This window comes from Cryptotermes secundus, unplaced genomic scaffold (genome assembly GCF_002891405.2).
Source record: "Cryptotermes secundus unplaced genomic scaffold, Csec_1.0 scaffold444, whole genome shotgun sequence".
Lineage (NCBI taxonomy): Eukaryota > Metazoa > Arthropoda > Insecta > Blattodea > Kalotermitidae > Cryptotermes > Cryptotermes secundus.
Genome location: NW_019743153.1, coordinates 384,249 through 398,379, shown reverse-complemented (window position 1 = coordinate 398,379; position 14,131 = coordinate 384,249). Strand labels below are relative to the sequence as shown.

General features: G+C 39.7%; 1 long non-coding RNA gene across 1 annotated transcript in view; it reads left to right on the top strand.

The window, feature by feature from the left end:
* LOC117283043 overlaps window positions 1-14,131 on the top strand; it is a 250,047-nt gene that overhangs the window by 192,615 nt on the left and 43,301 nt on the right. The window contains exon 2 of the long non-coding RNA XR_004514041.1: window positions 6,286-6,355. This is a non-coding gene — a long non-coding RNA (uncharacterized LOC117283043). The remainder of the gene's footprint in view (window positions 1-6,285; window positions 6,356-14,131) is intronic.

Genomic DNA, 14,131 nt, shown 5'->3' with positions numbered 1-14,131 from the left:
CCTCTCTGATATCTTTTCTTTTCTTTTTTACTCAACCGTACTTCACTCCACTGTCTTTCGTTTTGCTAATACGACGTTTCTTTGCTCCCTTCTATTGTTTTATACACTCCAGTTCCGTCTAGTTTACTCTTTTCTCTTATATTCTGTTCAGTTATAATATATTGCCAACTCTTTCATTCTGTCCTCTTCTGTTCAATCCGCTTTCCTCTTACTATTGTCACTTATGTATGGTAGTGACCAATAATGATGGGTTCTGGATTGAATGGTTGGATTTATGAACACCTTGTATAATCAGCTCGTTCTTACAAGCAATACCGTGCCATCGCTGATCTACACAATTTGCAGTTTACCGTTACACACGCACTAGGATCCTCAAACTTCACTAGTCGTATCCTGGTAACGGAATTAAAAGAGTCTAACCGTGACTAAATTTCCTAATCATACACTAAGTCTTCACAGACTGACTTCTAATTCTTCTTCAACTATCAACTTCGCGTGGCTATCTCCTGCCGACAACTGACTCAGTTCTCATTCTTGTACTCTTCTGTTGTACTCCGTTGTACGCCGTTGCATTCCCATTCTCTTGAGTCTCTGTTATTCAAACTATCTCCCTTATATAGTCGCGGTACGGACCACGCAGCACAGAAAACACAGCCAATCTATTGTTGTAGAAACGTGTTACAACGCAGTTAACTAACAGAATCTCGGCGCGTACCACATAGAGAACGTCTTTAATTTTTATAGCCGCGTGTTAACTTATCCGACACTTATCAACGGCTGTCCTTCTATTGTTTAGAGCACAGCTTAAGGTATGTTTTTACCGAGCCGTTGCCTAGCAATACGTCGCACTATTATTATATTGGGCTGCATTGTATGGTTCTCTGCTCTATTTTATTCTATTCCATTCCGTCGCAATCAAGGACGACTTATTCAATTCCACTAACTTCCCTTCCTATCTACTCCATTGCCATACCTGCCGTGTTGTAGATTGCTCTATAATTACGGAGTGTATGGAAGAAGGATGTAAGGACCATTTGAATCGTCAGGGAGCAAGGTCTCGTACGGGGCTTGTGAAACCTTTCCTATTTTAATTCCGATATTACAGTCTCCCCGTGCAGTCCTTTCATACACGAGGCCTTAAGTCCAGAGTTGTGGCAGTACAACCCTGTAGTTCATTGCATAATGATCTCTATAGTCCAGAGGCCTAGATTCACAGAACCATTTATCTTATAAAAACCGCTGTTACATAAAAAACATATATAGTCAAGGTTGTAAAGAGAAACAATTTCCTGGTCCTAATTAATTAAACAATACGCCAACAAGAAGCGTGGAGGTGGAGGTGCGTAGATTTACATACTACTATTCTAGACACTAGATTGAAGTGAGTGGTCAGGTTCACGGCCCGTCCACTGTACCCCCAGGTGCCCTTTGGACAGGAGACTTGCTTGGCCCCAGAGACAGTCTATACCCTATGGAAAAAGAGAAAAATTTCTTGTCCCTCACAGTAATCTGCCTTCCAGCCCGTAGACCGTCACTGTACTGATTGAGCGCATACATATCCTTACATGTGATCTAATCTGCTGAAGGGAAGAACCAATCCAACTGTCATAATATCGCGTTCTTTGAATAAGCCTTAATCCTTGTTCAGCTCACAGTAAAATGGCGACATAATTTATCATTAACTACTAGTTTATGTGAGGCGCCGCTTGCTCTTCTCACGGGTCAATTTGTGTTCCATGATTGCACTATAATTATGCAAGCTCTATTGGAAAGACGCTGACAGAAAATTAGCGTAGTCTATGTAAAGCTAATATCCGGACATTCTTCATTTGTTGTGAACATAAGGCATCGTAGTATATTATTTAGGGTAAAATTTAATTTTTGTGTGTTTTAACTACGACAGTGATCGCCTCCGTGGTATAGTGGTCAGAGATCCGCGTTCGATTCCCGGCGCTACCAGATTTTCTGAGAAGTAGTGGGTCTGGAACTGGGTCCACTCAGCCTCGTGAGGGTAATTGAGGAGTTACTTGAATGAAAAAATAGCGGCTCCGGTCTAGAAAACCGAGATTAATGGACGTGCTACTCCGTTGCGCTGACTATGCGAATCCTCTATCCGCTAAAGTTGTCACTAACTTCGCCGACAAGCTGCGGTCGCTCTGTTGGTATAGTTCGCTTGCAGACTAAAGGCCATGGAGTTCAGTTATAAGGAAGAGACGATAAATGCATTAAGCATTCGAGTTCCAAATTCTGAAGGCACAAATCTTTGTGGGAATCCGTTGTTATAGATGCGAGGACTATATTAACATAGATTTTAAGAAACACATTCTGAGGTTATGGCTTGTATCTATTTGGATCAGGATAGAATCGAGCAGCGAAAGGTAGCATATGATATAATACGGTAAAGAACCTTTGATTTCCATAAACACGGCGTATCTTTGACGAGCTATCAGCTTGTCAAGGAGGACCTTACTCCATAGAATTAGTTACCATTTATTTATAAGCGTCTAATTTCTCTGCACTTTTCTTAATCTTAAGTTGCATGTTAACTTCAGAGCGATGAAGAGAAGGCGTCTCGGGCTGTCAGTCAAAAACACCATATCTTTGCACCTATATATTAGGAGGTAGTCAATATTTATGGCTCTACAGCCTCCATATAGCAAGTATACGTAGCCATTCGAGCTTCAAGAAGATGACTCCATTTCGGGAATTATGAATACTGCTGCCACCATGCTGCATGAGTAGTAAACTTTTAAGCTCAAAATTCTCTTGAGAGCCTTTGCCTTTGCTGCAGCATTGGGGGGGGGGAGAGAAAAGTGAGAAGCAGAGAGGCAGGGGAATAGTGGAATGGGGTGAGGGATGTTTCTTGCATGAAAATCCTTAACTCTACGCAAATGTCCTTGTACGAGATTTATGTGTAATATTTTGTTTGTATTATGATTGGCGCAGGCAGAAATAAATTTTGTGAAAAGAAAATCTGAGATGGACAAAGGGCAGCTATTTTTCTGTAGTATTTGATAAGTTACTATGAGTATTGCTGATACATATGCAATGTGGCTAATGGTTTGTTTAGTGATCTCGAATTTTCTAGGTTACACAGAGTCGGATAAGAAATGATAAGACAATTATCTTTCACGAGATAATAAGGATATGAAAGAGAAATTGTTAATGAATTTTTAAGGCATTGTTCATTATTTTCACGTGAAAATGCGTTGCAAATATCATTTCGATAACAGACATTATCGATACTAAAATCTGCTAGTAGTTACTATAGGATTCTGACGATGGTGTATAACACACTGATATACTGGGTTTTTGGACTTTATCAATCGTCCTGGTTTTTAAGATAACTAATAAAAACACGACGTTTCGGAAACTGGATCTGTTTCCGTCCTCAGGTGAAGGAAAACACCTATTCTGTTGGGTCCGTTAGAAAGAGCTAGCATCAATCACTGGTCCAGTGGTCCGAAACGTCGTGTTTTTATTAGTTATCTTAAAAACCAGGACGATGGATAAAGTCCAAAAACCCAATATCTCAGTGGACTAAAATCTGCTGTTAAATATTCTGCGGAAAAGGACAGACTGACTGACAAACTAACGCCAAAATAAAAAGAATTTGAGTTATTCTTGAGGATGTACGTTTGCGTGAAGGTCTTTAACTACTCGAACTTTCAGCTATAAATATAAAGCATTAAATGAAACGTAAGAGCGTCAGCATCACGAGTAGAAGTAAAGTAAATCTGCATGAATTTAGAACATAACCTTTTGATAGGATTGGCATAATCAAGTCAGGAACGTCTTTCCGACGTGACGTTACAGGCAATGTTATACGAAAATTTTGCTGCATCGATCAGTAGTAGATGTATATTCTTCTTCCTCTATTTTCACGAACCCTCGCAGAGTTAAGATCGGTGACAAGTGGAAATCCCATTTCTAAGTTTCATCACTCATTATTTCAGCTCCATGTTTCTCCTCTTTTCCTGCTGTCTGTCAATTTCTCCGTCTCTCCTTTACATCATTCACAAAGCTGAAATTAACCCTTCTCCGATGCATGACATCCATTTAAATACGGGCACATAGGGCTGATGTGACATTTCTACTGTAGATTTGAGTTTAGAAGATGTGCTTACAGCTTGTCAGTTTAGTGTAGACATTTCCACGTTTCCTGACGGTTTTGAAGGAGTCTCGTCCGAGACGGGGCGAGAAGGGATCACCGTCTGTCTGCCGGAACTTTGCAACGTCAAGTCTTTGTCATTAGCCAAGAAGCTTAGAGATCATGGCTTGAGAGCACAGTCGCTCTAGCAGTCAAAAGGAGCAGCACGAAGGAATTGAGATTTCAGGTTCTCACAGTGGTAAATATAAATGTGACGCCGTGTAGTCTGCTAAGAATATGTCGATGATTCAGAGGAGCGTAAAGTCTTCATCTTTGAAGTTTGAAAAGTTAATTAAGCAATAAGCCAGATGCTTATCGAAACGTCTGCAAGGCTATACGGCGTAATACCTCAAAAGAGAATACCCTTTAGCCCGATGAGTGTTTTAAACAGTAAAACAACTGATACCTCTTTGGAGAGAAATTCGATACCAATTTTTCAACTTCAACAATTGCTCTAACAGAGAGGTAACAATACAAATTCAATACAATATATCTATCTATGGCAGGGCAGTCCTTTTGTTGGGCCCTGACCGCTTTTTCATGTTTTTAATCCTCTACACAAACGATAGGACTCCTTGGAAAGGAAATCAGCCTGTCACAAGGTCACTACCTACACACAGAATAACAAACATAGAATAAACGCACACAAACATTCATTCTTCCAGTGGGTTTTGAAAACACGATCCCAGCGTTCGAGATAGTGAAGACAGTTCATGCCTTAGACCGCGCGGCCACTGTGATCGGCACAAATTCAACACTACATTGCTAAAAAGAACTAATTTACAGCAAAGCACTAGAAAGGCACTTAAAATATAAGAAAAACATATAACAAACCAGAGAAAACAATAGGGTAATTCGTATTTTAATACGTTCAGACAACAAGTGAATATAGGGAGGAAGAAATGGTACGAACATACTTCAGAACCAGTTTAAACGAGTTAGGATCATAAAGTCACTGTATTCTGCAAAGAAATATATTATAACTAACAAAATCATCCCATACAATACCCAACGTCAGACTCCTAAAGAGAAGAGGGTCAAGTTTACTGATTGTTGTTTCTATACGAAACAATGAATTGTACATGTAAATGAAAACTACCGAAACGGAATAATGCACTGGCTGAAGTACAGGACAGGTGGAATGTGTAAGTGATAGCATATAGATAATAACAACAAATACTACTGGAAGCATTTTATGATATCTTCAGAAATATATAAAAGTTGTCCTTGGCAAACAGATCCAGTTTCCGAAACGTCGTGTCCCCTGTTACCTAGAATTCCGGACGACGGAAAAAGTGCAAAACCCCAGTAAGTCTATGTGCCATCCTCCATCGTCAGAACCCTTTAGAATCTACGGCACATCTTGCAGGACAGATCCAGGCATATGAAGAAACACAATTCCCGGCTATTGAATTTGATGGCTGTGTAGAGCACATGCTTAGCAGCAGGTGTAGGAAAACAGAATAAAATGAAGATCTTTGTTTCCTTCGAGGTTTATAGAGAATATGCAATTCACGCTAAAAGAAATATGAATTATTTATTAGTTCAATGCCTTAACTTAGAGTCTTGTAACTTTAAATGAAAGATATTGCACTTTAAAGCATGCGAAGTCTACGACTGGCACAGAGATAAGAATGAATTAACAGAATGGAGAAGAGATGAGATTGGTCCATTTTAGTAATTCCAGATTTCATCCAGAAAGCCTGAATACATGGGACCTGGGATTCATTGCCGGCTATATACCGGCCTGGGCAACTAATTCATAATATCACACCTGTGGTGGAAAACATTTTTGCTTGTTTACTTCTATGAAGGGTATTTCGAATAGCAGGTGACCTAGTTCAAGGGATAATTCCAAAGCGGCCATTTCACAGCAGAACCCACTGAAGTCGACGAGTTATTCTCGCCTGAGTCTTAATATTCTTCAAGACGAAGTGAATTACACTGCATACTGGAAGAAGGAGCCCAGGTGTATATTCTGTTTATGAAATAACACGTCAATAATGTGTGGAATATGTTTTTGAAATATGATTTCAAGCTTCGTTGCCTCCACGTTTGTGATGATTTCTCTTCTGCATTTGAATGAGATTTAACAATAATATTGAATACTGATTGCAACGGTTAATTTCTTTCAGATCCTGTGTAATCCTTTGGCTGTACTGGAATGGGATTTGCAGTGGCATTGATTATCGGATGCAATATTTGGTAAGTTTCCAATTCTCGTATTTCAAGTATACTTTCATGCGATATGTGTTATTGTGAAAGTTTTGGAGCAGTAAAGTTCAGTACTTCAGAACCAGGAATGTTGGAGTGAAATTCTGTATAGGTTTCATTAGAATTGCCTTAGTAAAATTCAGTTAGAGAAACTAAGTTCAAACATTTCAACACACATGAATTCATCTAAATGTGTGTTTGCACTCTGAACAGCTTCTGTCGATGTTGGCCTTTCCACTATACGAGTATATTAAGAACAGACACAAAAGTACACCCAAAATATGAAACACATCTTGATTAAATTCTGTACCAAGTATGCTCGTCACATTGTAATCGATAATTTTTTGTGCCATTTCTATTATTATTGTTATTATTATTATTATTATTATTATATGCTTTGCTGTTTGAAACTGAAAATGACTTTCCTTAGTTCTATGCCAAATATATAGTACTGCAGATAGGTTAATGTGTGTAATTAAGAAAAGCAAAGAATTTAGCTTCTTTTTGCTACAGATTAGTGAAAATATTTTAAAATTTTCTCTTGCTTTATAGTTTCAAGGGATAAAAAATGAATAAAATGTCTTATGCGACAAGATGAGCTCAGCTTCCATCCCACTTCTGCTAGATTCATGCTTGGCTCAGTATTTGACCCTGAAGATGAAGGCAGTATATTCCTACGAAACGTTGGGCTATCTCCAAAGGACACAACATTACAGCCCAGAAGTCCGTGTTCTTTATAAAGCAGAATTTACGAAGCATTCCTCCTCCATTGGAAGCAAACAGACTTTCCTTAGACTCGGTTATTTTGCATGGCACGGAAGGACTTTTATGGGTCATAAATTTGAAGAACCTTAGAAAAACATATCAAGCGGACATTTCTGAAAAATATTTGATATATATATAAAGTCTAAACAGTGTTTGCCTGTAGGTCCTTCAGTCGTTTCCATGAAAATCAAATGCCTAACTAACATCATATGTTTGCGATAGTAACATGAAATGGCAACAGAAATTTATTATTCTATAGTTATTGAGTAGTGACCTTTTCCAAAAAGGAAAGCTACCACTGGACTATCATTATTACTTTTATTCTATCTCAATTTCCTTTCCAAAAATTGTCGGGTCAATTCAGCGGAAGCTTGATTTCAAAGATCCGCTTAAAAGCACCTCCCCGGTGGGTTCTATCCAGATTCAGCTGTACTCCGTTCGTGTCCTCACACTCCCATTCTTCTAGGTGCATTTAATATTGTCTTCCGAACCAAGTTTAAGTCTCCAAAGTTGTATTTTCCTTTGAGTGTTTCGACTAAAGTTTGGTACGCTTTTCTCATTCCTCCATACTTCATCTATACGTATACGATATTCTTCCTATGGGAAACTAATTCATCACTGCACACTGCGTAATCCAGACACAGGTAGAGGTGAGTGGTCAGCTTCATTCCCCGTCCTCTTTAGTTCACGGAGAATGAACCCTCAATATCCATCGGAGAGGAGACTGGGTGGGCCCAGGGGCAGTCTAAACGCCATGAATGAGAACATCTCTTGTTCCTGGAGGAAATCGAACGGATATTCCTCGATTGTACAGTTTTAACCGATCTCCGTACCGACTGAGCTATCGAAGAGCCTGATTCATGTCAGGTCGTTCGTAAACCTATGTCCCATAAGAAGTTATGCCATTAACAATAGCTGAGTAACTAAGCGTAGGAACAAAGTCTATTTAACGTATAGCATTTCCTTTGTTGTATGGCGTTCTTATGTACTAGTATTTGCAAGTCGAGCATTCGTATGTCGAGGACCAACTGGTTTGAATTCTACGAACTTGCATCAGTATATATGTGAACACGGAAAAAGATGAACCATCATTCATACAATTTCATGACAATGTAGTATATAACAGGGACGTTCTTTCCCTTATTGGCCGGTTCACGCCTCTGCGCTTCACGGTAACCGGTGCACCGCCTGCTGCAAGGAGAATACGAATTCTGCCGTTGAATCAATAGGACTGTTGGCCAATAACATTCGGAATGAAGTGGTTACAATTCATTGATCACAGGAGGTGCTGAAAATCCTGTCCCTTTACATGTAGACATTCCTCGTACCGGCGGAAGAAGTTCTCATTTACACTCTGAAGTTGCTCTGTAGGAATACTTGCAATTTCCCTATTAATATTTTCTTTTAGTGCTTCCGTTCGGGGGTTACTGTTGTAAACTGTGCAGTTCAATCAACCCAAAAGAAAAAAAAATAGAATAATTAAGATATTGTGAACGTGTTGGCAAAATAACTGCTCATAACTATCCCCGAAGACATCCAGCGAAGTCTGCATAGACATACGTGCAGTGTGGGCACGGAATGACCGGTGGTCACCGGAAACTCCTCCGTTGTCACAGTTGTCGTATAGTTCTTAGATTATTTAATGACACTTTTCAAATCCAATTGCTATTCGTGGTCGGATGGGTTGAGAATATGGCTACGAAAGAGAGAGAAGGCAATAAATACGGTAACGTTGATTGACACCTGACCGTTAAACACCTCGCGACGGAATACACGCAAGACAAGAATGGGAGTGCGACTTTTTCTGTGCAGTCGGCGCCATGACCGTTGCTATGCGATCTCTCGGTAAACACGTTCCAACAATAGAGAGATTATTTATCTGTATGGTCGGTGCGAAGGCTTTATACGAGATTCCAGGAATAACCAAGGAGCATTGAAAAGGAAAGTCTCAACTCTGAGACAGTAAAATATGGTCGCGAGTGCCGAGGGACTCGGACCCGAGTAAGACTGCGCTGGCAAGGACCAGCAGCATATACAAAAGACAGACCCGTCCTCTCGTCACAGAAGGCGCCCCACAGAAACAAGACCGTAACTGTCAAACGGTAATAATTTATATCTGGTCATGATCCCCAAATGGGGCTCGACACCAAGACTTACTGTCTGACTGACCGTCGGTCGCAATGTGACTTTGACTTGACCAAGGAGTATAGTAGAATATTTGAGAGTGTTTAAGTGACAGCCACGGGAAGTTCGTCGTGTGAAGACTTAGCATGTGATTGGAAGACTTGAATTGTGTGTAATACTTGGGGTGATTTGAAGCGCTAGTTTCTGTGTTGAGATCCATTACTAAGAGAGGACTGGTGTGCGCGTAACAATGGATTATGAAGTGTATGTAAATCAGCGATAGCGCTGTAATTAAGTGTAATTAAGAGAGAGCGTGTAACCAAGCTGTGAATAAATCCAATCATCCGAAGTAGAACCCGTCATTTCGTCACTCGTACCCCCCTACACGTACACCCTTACGTACACCCTTTTTGCATTTTTAATATTCCATTGCATGTATCGATTTCAAAGGACAATCATACTCATCATCATTACACGATTTGAAAAATTCTCAGCTCTCTTGCAATAGATAAATTAATTAAGGATTTAGAAGGAGACGATCGTGGTATATTTACGGTTATAATCTTGAAATTCGCCGGAAAGCCTCGGGAAAACAAGAAATCTTCATTCAGGATGCGTAGTAGCCGAGCCGAGATTTGAATCTGGTACCTCGTGAATGAATATCTAGATCGTTACGGCTTCAGCAACTTGGTCAGTAAGACACAGCGCTTAAATATATGAGATGGATGGACACACATTCCTTTGAATTTGGAAAGGATGCTGTCAGAATGTTGCATTTAGTGGTTACACGGTCAATTCCGTAAGGATATTCCAAAGGCCGGCAACATTTGCTTTGTCGACTGAACCATGTCCTCAGGTCTGCTCTACTTGAGAAAGTGTTGTCCAATATTTCAGCTGAGGACAGTAGGCTACTGCTCCCTACTTTGTACCTACTTGAAAGAAAGCAAGGTCTCGACAGACTGTAGACTTACAAAATGCGGCGGTGACGGATGGCAGGGCATCGCGTTAACACACAGTGACCGCTTAGAGGTAGCTCCTCTGCTATCTGCCTCCCCAACAGACGGATATTGGTTGGAAGAACAGACAGATAGACGGGAGGATTAAGGGGGCTCCTGTAGGATAAGTCTTGGCGGAAGCGGGTGATTAAACACCATGTAACGTCACAGTAGAACCACATTTCCTCCCTTCAACAGTCCTGCTCGTCTCTGCGAATTAGAGCTTGCGGTCTGTCTCGGCAGTTACAACTCCATGATGATAGTGAAGTCCTGTAACCTTACTTCTGTAACCACGGGTCAAATTATGTTGAAGCGTACATTTTATTCGGTACCAAACCTGCAGGATTTTTGGCATGGTGGTGATATTAATTTTTAGGGATGGAATCCATATTCATACATCATTCGTAAAAAGAGAATGAACACCTGTCACCTGTAGACTAAAGTAGAGATAATTCTTGAAGAATTCTGTGTGTAAAATATGTCTAAGATTGTGAAGAAAAACAAAAGTAATTATAATCTTCTGAATCGGAAGTTTTTACAGATCTTTTAAGAATGATACTTTCTTTCGTTCTTATCTGAAGCGCACTTAAAAAATTCCTTTAATCACTGGAACACCTCAGAGAACAAACCAATGAAACCAGCCTATTCTTTTCCCTCCTCAGACTTCAAAATATGTAGGCTCTGTGTTGCTTATGTCTTAGCCTTTCATTTTTAAGATATAACTTGAAATTTACTGCAACATTATATTCTCAGCAGTTTCAAAAACTGTAATTTCCTTGTTATTCTATCTTTCTTTCATTCTCTAGTACATGGAGCTTCGTCTAACAACTTTAATTTATTTCTTAATTTATAATAGTTTCGCTGTTTCTTCCCTTAATGAAACGCCGGTATATAGATATTATTCGTCAAAATATATTTGTCACAATGTAATTATTTATTTTCAGTCTTCCTTCTTATTTCTGTTTCCGTCTGTAGCTTTCTGCTTCCTTATCTTCCAATTACTATTCCATACCTTCTCTCGTCTTCCTATTTTTATCAAAGCTTCTCTTAATTTTCTTTCCTTTTTTCACTTTATGCCTGAAACTTCAGTGACGTTATTCTTCTCGCTACTTCCGTTTCCGTCTACTCTCTGGGACTATGCTGGAAGCCCTTGCAGTGATTTCAGGGAAGTGACGATTACGGTTGTCGAGTTCACGCTCCTGAAGTGCCGATGAATTCACACCAGTCTTCTTGTAAACTGTCGCACTTTTACGAACGTATTGTCAGGAGTTGGGCCTAGGAATATCCCTGGAGTCAAAAGGATTTGCAAGAGCTCAGTGGCGTATCGCAACAGGTGTGGAAATCCACCTCATTTATTTACGTCATGTTTTGAGACAATATATTCAAAAATATTTAATTTTCGTGTCCACACAAGATTTAAAAGGGATTCATTACCGCATAATAAATAAAAATTACAATATTTTTCAACTTTCTTAATAATTTGAAGCATGACGTTCACATAAGTTCGAATTCCTACCACACAGGAAACATGTTACACGTATTTCTCCATTACACTGGGTAGGGTAGTACAGCTGCAACGCTATAGATTTGCGTTCGAAAAGTGATAGTTCGATTTTCCGGCAAGTCACCGGCCATCTTGACTGAGATTTTCGTACTTTTCCTCAGTCCCTTCAAGGAAATGCCACTAGGTCACTGCCACTTCCTGCCAAATACACGTACATTCCAATTAACAATTCATTAAACATCCTACCTTTTGAAGTCGTCTAAAAGGTAAAGCTAACCCTGTAACAGGCCGTGGAGGTCCATAGGGATGTGAGATGTCGAGACTCCCACATTTTCTAGACAATAGGCTCACAGATGGCCGTGAGGTTTTCAGCCTTACGCGCCGGCCGCCCTTTACCCACCAGGAAGATTCCTGGTACTCATTTATGTTAGAGGCTGAGTCGACCCCAGGGCCATAATACGGCTGGAAGGAATCCACCTCATTGGCACTCGAACCAGTGACCTTCCAGCTTGTATTGTATCAGTCAACTACGCTACCGCATGCCCCCTTTGACGTCATGTAATCTGAGCTATTTAGAGCGCCGTAATACAAACTGCAAAAGAATTCCCTCTTACGCATGCCAATCAGTTAATGCTGTTCATTGGAGTGATCCATGCTTATTCTGAAAAACGTTTGAAACACATAAGCACAGCCTCTGGACGAAATTCTGATGTGTATGGCATAAATAATTTTACAATTTTTATTTTAGTGATTAATTCAAGACGGATAAAATGCATTTACCTGACTTTTGGTAACACAAAATGTAACTTTGATTTACGTAATGCAAGCACAGCCGTCAACTGGTCAAGACTGTGCTTCAGTGTAGCCGGTGTCATAACCTCGTTAGACAAATTGTACTGTGATTATCTTTTAAATACTTAAATCAGGGGCCTCACTTCCAAATATTTTTGACAGATTCAAAACAATTTCATAGTCAATAACTTAGTGGGACACAGTCTTTCTTGACAAAATGACAATTCCTCTGCTTGACAGAAATTTTTCACACGTCTGTCACCTTATTCACAAGTCAGTGCAGCAAGAACAAGTTCTGAACAAATTGAATCGAACCCACGCCGTTAAATTCTCCCATCTATGTCTAGCTCTCACAAACTGCTTTCTCCTTCAGCTGCTCAACACGAATTATAGAAGCATCTTCTGTGAGAACGTTTCATGCCGTGTTCAATTCATCCACATAAATTTTATTATCTTAATAACATTTTTAAGGCTTACAAATTATAAACGTCGTTATGCTACCAATTGCCTTGCTGCTGTTTTAAGTGTAGGGCTACTCGTAATATTCCAAGTTCAGAAACCCGATTTTGTTTGCGTTGCTTAGCTCTTTCCGGTCTAGAAAAACGAGATTAACGTCCATGAGAATCCGTTGCGCTGACCACGCGACACCATCTATCCGCAAAATGTGGCACTAACTTCGTCGACAAGCGGCGGTCGCTCGGTCGTTATAGTTTGCTTGCGGACTAAAGGCCACGGAGTTTTTTCTTAGCTCTTTCCAAAGGATCCGCCCAAGTACAAGTCTCTGAATACAATTTTGTGTTTAGTCAAGCACCAATAGATAAAACAACACATAACCATATAAGTAATAGGCTGAAGTGTAAAATTAAAGAGGCAAGAGAAATATCCTTCTCTAACTATATAACCAGCCTCAACAGATATGACAATACCATCTGGAAACCCAAGACACGGATACATCCTATAAGAAATGAAATGGCGCCGCAAACACTGTGGGCAAGAAGTGATGGAGAAAAAGTAGCTATGTTCGCTGAATATCTTGCTACAGTTTTTACACCATATGATGACCAGACTGATAAAGAAATAGGAAGACAAATATCTGAAAATATCAGCATTATACCAGAAATAAATTTTTTACAGTTAAACAAGTGCAAAACGAAATAGCACTCCTAAATTCAAGAAAAACACCTGGCATTGACGAAGTGACTCCAATAATGTTAAAAGAAATGTCAAGAAAAGGGTTAGTACTTCTCACATATATATCTAATGCTATTCTCAAACATAAATACTGGCCAAATCAGCTTAAAATAGTAGAAATAATCCTGGTCCTCAAACTAGACAAAAATCCTAATAATGTGTCTTTCTATCGTCCTATAAGTTTATTACCCATCATATCTAAGCTCCTCGAAAGACTTCTCTTAAAAACAATAAGGTCTGACCCAAATACAGAAGAATGGATACCATCACATCGATTTGGTTTTACAGAAAACCACTGTACAGCAGATACAGAGAGTAACACACAAAATACACCAAGCAATAGAAAATAAAGAGTAGTGCACATCAGTCTTCTTCGATGCAAGTCAAGCCTTTGAT